Source organism: Arachis stenosperma, chromosome 6, assembly GCF_014773155.1.
Source record: "Arachis stenosperma cultivar V10309 chromosome 6, arast.V10309.gnm1.PFL2, whole genome shotgun sequence".
Lineage (NCBI taxonomy): Eukaryota > Viridiplantae > Streptophyta > Magnoliopsida > Fabales > Fabaceae > Arachis > Arachis stenosperma.
Genome location: NC_080382.1, coordinates 127,102,024 through 127,108,803, shown reverse-complemented (window position 1 = coordinate 127,108,803; position 6,780 = coordinate 127,102,024).

Sequence of the window (6,780 nt, the reverse complement as noted above, 5' to 3'; positions counted from 1 at the left end):
ATGAGTGAGTAAAAAAATAGTTATGTATTTTGTATGAGCATCTACAAATGAGATGTAGTATCTATATCCATTTCTAGACATAATAGAAGCGGGACCCTAAATATCAACAAAAACAAGATCTAATGGTGTTGTATAGACTGATTCAGATTTTGCAAAAGGCAACCGATACATTTTTCCCATAACACAATATTCACATATTTGAACAAAATTAGAATCAAATTGGGCAGGAACTCCACATGTTTTCAAGACAGAAAGTACAGTTTTTATTGAACTGTGACCTAGGCGTTTATGCCAAAGGTCAAGGGTTACATTTTTGTTGCTTTGAGCTACAAATGCTTTCTTAATAGAAGAATCTGTAATGCTATGCTTACAAGAAACAAAATTACTCAAAGAACTATGCATTAAGGATTTATTAGGCACGAGAACAAACAAATTTTGAAAGGAGTATATGCCATTTTTAGCTTTGCCTTGGAGAAGAATTTCTTGAGAATTCTGATCACGCACAATACAATCATAAGGCCAAAATTTAAGATAGACATGATTATCTAAGGCAAACTGAGATACACTTAATAAATTCTGTGTGATTTTAGGAACATGAAGTAATTTATTTAAAAGAAACTTGATTTTACTGTCTTTATCACAAAGAATTAAGGTTTCTTGAGCTAGAATTTTCGTACCTTGACCATTACCTACAAATAATTGATCAGAATCTAGAATTGAAGAGTTGGAATTTAGCAAGTTGAGTGAATCTAGTGTAACATGGTGGCTTGCTCCTGAATCTGGGTACCATACAGATTCCTGATAATTCTGAGGATTTGAGAAATAAGCTCTGGTTGATGGAACTGTGATGATGGTGGTGGTGGTTGTGTGTTAGAGTAGAAAAATGTAGATTGTGATGATTGTGAGCTATTTTCATAAGTTTGAAAGTTAGGATCGAATCTATGAAAGCAAGTTTGAACCACATGGCCTTGGCGACCACAGAGTTGACACTGAGGTCGATTACTTTGATTAAAAAACGACCTCCTCTTCCAAATCTTCTCCCTCTTCCTCTTCGAAGAAAAGAACCTCTCTGAGATTGATTGGTATAGGGTGATGGTGCTTGTGCCAGATTTGCCATGGGCCACTTTGTGGTTTCTTGTATCTTTCCAACATATCATCATAGGCTTTAAGGAAAGACTCGACTTCAGGCACGTTATAGGTTGATAATTTTGACATTACAGAAGTGATAAAGACGGTATACTCCTCAGGTAAACCATCAAGAATTGCTGAGATATGGTCATTTTGTTGAATTTGATATCCAATAGATTGTAGAGAGTCAACAAGATCCTGAATTTGTGAAAGATAATCTGGTATCGATCCAGTTTTTCTTACTAATTTCAGTTGAGCTTTTAAGCTTTGAATTCTTGTGGCAGAGGTCTCAGCAAAGTAGTCATTGAGTGCATTCCAAATCTCATAAAATCGATGACACTGAAGAATCTTATTTTTGAAGGGCTTTGTGACTAATGCAAGAACCCACGTTGATAGAGTAAGATCATCTAATCTCCATTGTTTAAAGCCTTCAGTTTCTATTTTAGTCTTCTTGGCAGCATCTTCTTCATACTGTTGTGAAATCTTGCTTTGGTACAAGTGATCTTCAAGACTTAAACTCTGAATTGTAAGCAAAGCTTGGTGTCTCCATGTATTGTAATTGTTGTGATCCAACTTCTCAGAAATTGGAGAGATCGATCTCTTGGTTGAAGATTCTGACAGAATAATTGACATTATGGAACACCAAATTGAAGAAACAAGAAAGTGACAAAATAAAATTGGGGCAAAAATTGGGACCAAAAAATTGGAAAGAAAAAAATAAAAGATGAATCAGAATTTGAAGAAAAGCAGGATCTCAGGCTCTGGATACCATAATAGCAATTGAGATAGAACAAAAAATTTGGAAGCATGAATGTGTTCTCATGCATTGATGCAGGAAGTAGAATTAGAAAGAAGAAAGAGACTTGAAACGTGGAAGGTGAAAATAGTGAAAGAGTGAAACGTGGAAGTGGAAGTAAAAGGGTAAAACTGAAACTCATTTATTGAAATTGTAACTACAGTATTTAATAATAAAGTAATACAATATATATATATATATATATATATATATATATATATATATATAGTGAAGTACCAATATAAACTAATTAATCCCTTACATTCATTCACAATAATTATGACAATAGAATTGTTCTGGTATTTTTATATGTGTGACTAATTAGTGGTGTTAAAAGATTACTCTTAATTATAAATAAGGTTTATAATTTAAAAAATCAAAGACTCAATTAAAAAGATACAAAAAAATGATGTTAAAATATTCTAACTCTTTAAAATAAAAATATTCGAAATTCAATTAAAAATTATTTAAAATTTAAACTCAATAAAAATTTATATTCAATGTGTTTTGTATTAAATATATTTAATAACCTATTATATTATATTAGTTGAAATTACCTTTTATAATGTTAATTTTCTAATAACACTTTGTTAGAAAAAACTATTTTTTTAATAATTTTTTAGAAATTAATTAATATTATATATATTTTATTACACTACATCTTATTATAAAAAATTTATTTATTTCTAATGCTTATATTAAAAATGAAAACAAAATTTAAATTAATGAATTTTAATCTATAATATAATAATAATATAGTAATTATTTTATATATTGTACGAATATAAATTAATTATTTTTTTATTTGTAAAAATTTTAAGAGCTTGTTATATATATATATATATATATATATTGATGAATGTGATATATTTTTTTATATAAATAATTTAAAAAACTCTAATAGTTAATCTATTACATTTTTGGTTTTAAGCCAAATTAAATATTTTTTATTATTTTTGGAAAGAAAATCTTTTGAAAAATTTAATAATATGTGATGAGGAATACTAAATAAATTATACAAAAACCAATTAAAAGACAATATGAAAATATCTTTAGAAAAAGATGAAATAAGCGTCTTTATCTGAATGGTCACCTTTTTTAAAATATAGATTATTGGAGTCTTATTTTTAAAGGTTTAATTATTTTGTTGGTCTCTATAATTTCGTTAAATTTTTAATTAGGTCTCTACACTTTTTTTTTCTTTTAATTGGATCCCTGAACCAATATTTTTTTTTCAATTATATCCCTCTTAACGGTAAACATTACAAAAAACGTTAAAAAAAAAATAAATTTACCATTATACCTATTATTTATGGTTAAAACTCACTCATCTTGCTGTCCAATAATTGTCTGATCTTACCCAACCCAACTCGCAATTTCTCTCTATTGTATCGCTCAATCTCTGCCCTCAAGGCCTCCGCTTCCTCTTCCTCCCTCGCCGATACTGTGGATCACACCGCCATGAACCCTGCCGTCTCTTTTAATGGCAGCACCTTCAATAGCAAGCTTTTTCTCTTTCACCTCTTCATTAGTAGCAATTACAATTTGACACTCAAAGTTGATATATGCAATTTCCTATATCAGATGGCAGTCTATGTGTGACGTGAGGTATTTTGCCTAGATCAATGCTTTTTTTAGGAGGGAAGAAGTTTAATTTGGCAGTAAAAAAATAGGAAGTGGGAAAGTGTTATTTATTCTTCCAGGAGGATGATCCATGTTCTTGAAGGGAGTTGCTGTGCTCAACAAACAAACAACCATGGTCAAAAATTAAAATCCTTCATACTATATGGGAGTAGTTCGTATGTTATTTAGCCATGGCATCAATTTTTCTGGCTCGAGGTTCCATCCTTGGAATGAACCTTCATACTTATGTACCTTCTCTTGTAAAAAATGAATATACTCAATGACCTACGTATACTTAATTAATGTGAATGTGAATGCATCTCTAGTAAAAAAGATGCTTTGTCTCTCTTTTGGTCACTGTAAAATTAACTCTCGTAGTATCTAAAATTTGCATTCTAAAATCTTGCCTGTCATTAATTTTGCTCATCTTCTACTGTTTTGTTAATGAATGTTTTGACCTTGGAGTGTTTGGTTTTTGATAAGTACTCTTTCCATCAATTTTCACCCTCAACTTAACAAAGATCAAGATATTATGAAGGGATGTGACAAAACTGGGAGGAGTGAGAATGGAATCGGAGAGGATGGAGGGGTGCAGCAGAGGTAGAAGAAGTGAAGGTGGAGAGAGAGACGGGAGCAAAGGAGGGAGATGGAGAGGAAGAGGCAATGAAAGGGTTAATTTTGTCTTTATGAAAATAGAAGGAGAGAGATAATTAAAGATTAAGAAAAAATTAGGGTATCTTTAATTTAGGAATAGAATATTCTGTTAAATTAAACTTTTTTGTCACGGTAGAGATCTAATTAAAAAAATATTAGTTTAGGGATTCAATTAAAAGAAAAAAAATATAGGAACTTAATTAAAAATTTAGCAAAATTATAGAGACCAACAGAGTAATTAAACCATTTTTAAATATAGAACTATTTAATTAAAGAAGTAGAAATCGGACCGTCTAATTTATTAGAGGTACAGAAATTGAATCGTTCGATTTGTAGAGGTACACAAATCGGACCGTCTGATTTGTAAGAGATACTGAAATCAGACCTTTCGATTTGTATTAAAAAAATTAAAAAATTTGAGATATAGAAATTGATCCTCTGATTTGTGTACTTTTTACAATTTTAAAAAGAGAAGTGTTAGGGAGCTAGCACTTTTGTTAAATTTTGGCCAGCACTTAACCATCAAAAGGAAATTGAATGATTTTACACCATTAGATGCAATCTCACACCATTAAAAACATCATTGATGACTAATTGATGACTAAAAACCACAAAATCTACTGCTTCCTAAACTTTCTTTTTTAAAAAACACAAGAAATTACAATATTAAAGTATATCATTACTTTTACTTCCATATCCACACAAAATAGCCCACACATGAAAACCTATTTGTTATCTGATGAAAATGGCTGGAAGTGAGTCGAATTGAGTCGAGTTAGACCAAGTTCAATCTTGGCTCATAAAAATTGAGCTTGACTCACGGCTCAACTCATTAACAATCGAGTCTATTTGTTAAGCTCAATCTCGAATCACCGCAACCTCACGAGCTGATTCAAATAATAAGAGCATAATCTATAATTTTATATCAATAAATTATAATTTATATATTTTAAAAAATATTTAAAAATATCAATTTTATATATTGTTTATCTATTAATAAATTATAAATTTTTTATTTATATCCTATATTAAAATTATATATAAAAAATAAATATAAAATTTTAAATAATTAAAATTAGGAGTGTGCATAAAAAAGAAATTCAATTCGCCCAATTCATATATTTAATTTGATCTGTATTCAATCTAAATTATATATATATATAATCAAGCTAACTAACAAGTTAATGAGTTGGACTTATTCAAGTTTAAATTCCACTTATTTAATTTATGAGCTTAATTTCATGCTCAAGTTTAGTTCACCAGCTCATGAATTTAACTTATTGAGCTATTAACTAATCGAGTTTGAGCTAGTTCATGAATTGGTTTAACTCACTTCTAGTGTTACCAGCGAATAAAGTAGGAAATCAAATTTAAATGAGAAATCAAATTTTAAAAACTGATTTTTTTTTCTCCCTAATCCCTCTCTCCTTTGTGCTGATAACCATTGCCTTCTCTATCCCTTTTCTCTCCTCTTTTACACCAAGTTCTTCTCCCATGTTCCCACCGAAGTAGTGAAGAAAAATATATAAAGGTGAAGAGAGGAAACACGATGGAAAAAAGAGAAGAGAAAGGCGACGATGGTGGCGGCGGTGAGAGACGACATCAGGAGCTCGTTTCATAGCAAAGAACCACTTTTTACGTCCTCAACTTGGTGGTGTCCCTTTGCTACTATACAAACTTTATACTTTTTAATAGTATTATTAGAAGCTCGTTTCATAGCAAAGAACCACTTACATCTTACAATAGTTGTATTAGGTGGAGAATGAACTAAATGCCATGTTTAATTTTGCATTATACTCATTCTATTTAGATCTATTTTAGAAAAGGTAGTGGCTAAGGCTCTTGGTTTGAGTCTCCTAGTTTTGGATCTAGTATGCATAGGGTGAATGTTCTGAGTGATTGAGTATGAGATGTTGCTGGTAATTGATTTCAATGCTAGATTTGGAAATGGTGGATGAAGCGAGCTGAGGATCGATATAGAAGTAGCATGGACTGGTATGGTTTGTGAAGCAGATAAATTCTGATCAGAAGAAGTGTTACTAGAGCTGGAAAGAGGAGAATTTTGATTTAAGTCTAGTGAGGTGTTAGTAGTAGTAGAATCAGAGTTTTCTGCAATATGAGGTATAAAAGAGAGAGTATCTAATTCTATATTGCATGAAACAGAAGAGTTAGTAGAACTAGTGCAACTATCAAACATAGCAGAATATGAAAACAGTTTTTTTTTATCAAAAACAATATTTCTAGCAACTATGATCTTTCCTTATTTATTTTGATATTTAAAACTTCTTGACTATGGAGCATAGCCTAAGAATAAGCATAATTTAGATTTATAGTCTATTTTGTGTTTATTAAAGGGTCTAATGTGAGGATAGCAAATACATCCAAATATCTTTAACATAGAGTAATCAGGTTTATAATCATGTAGCATTTCAAAAGGTAATTTCAATTTTAACAATTTAGTTAAAAGTTTGTTAATTAAAAAAGCAGTAGTTAAAAAGATATCTTCCTAATAAACAAATGGCATTTTTGCAGTAGTAAAGAGTGTAAGACCTATCTCAATGATGCACCTATGCTTCCTT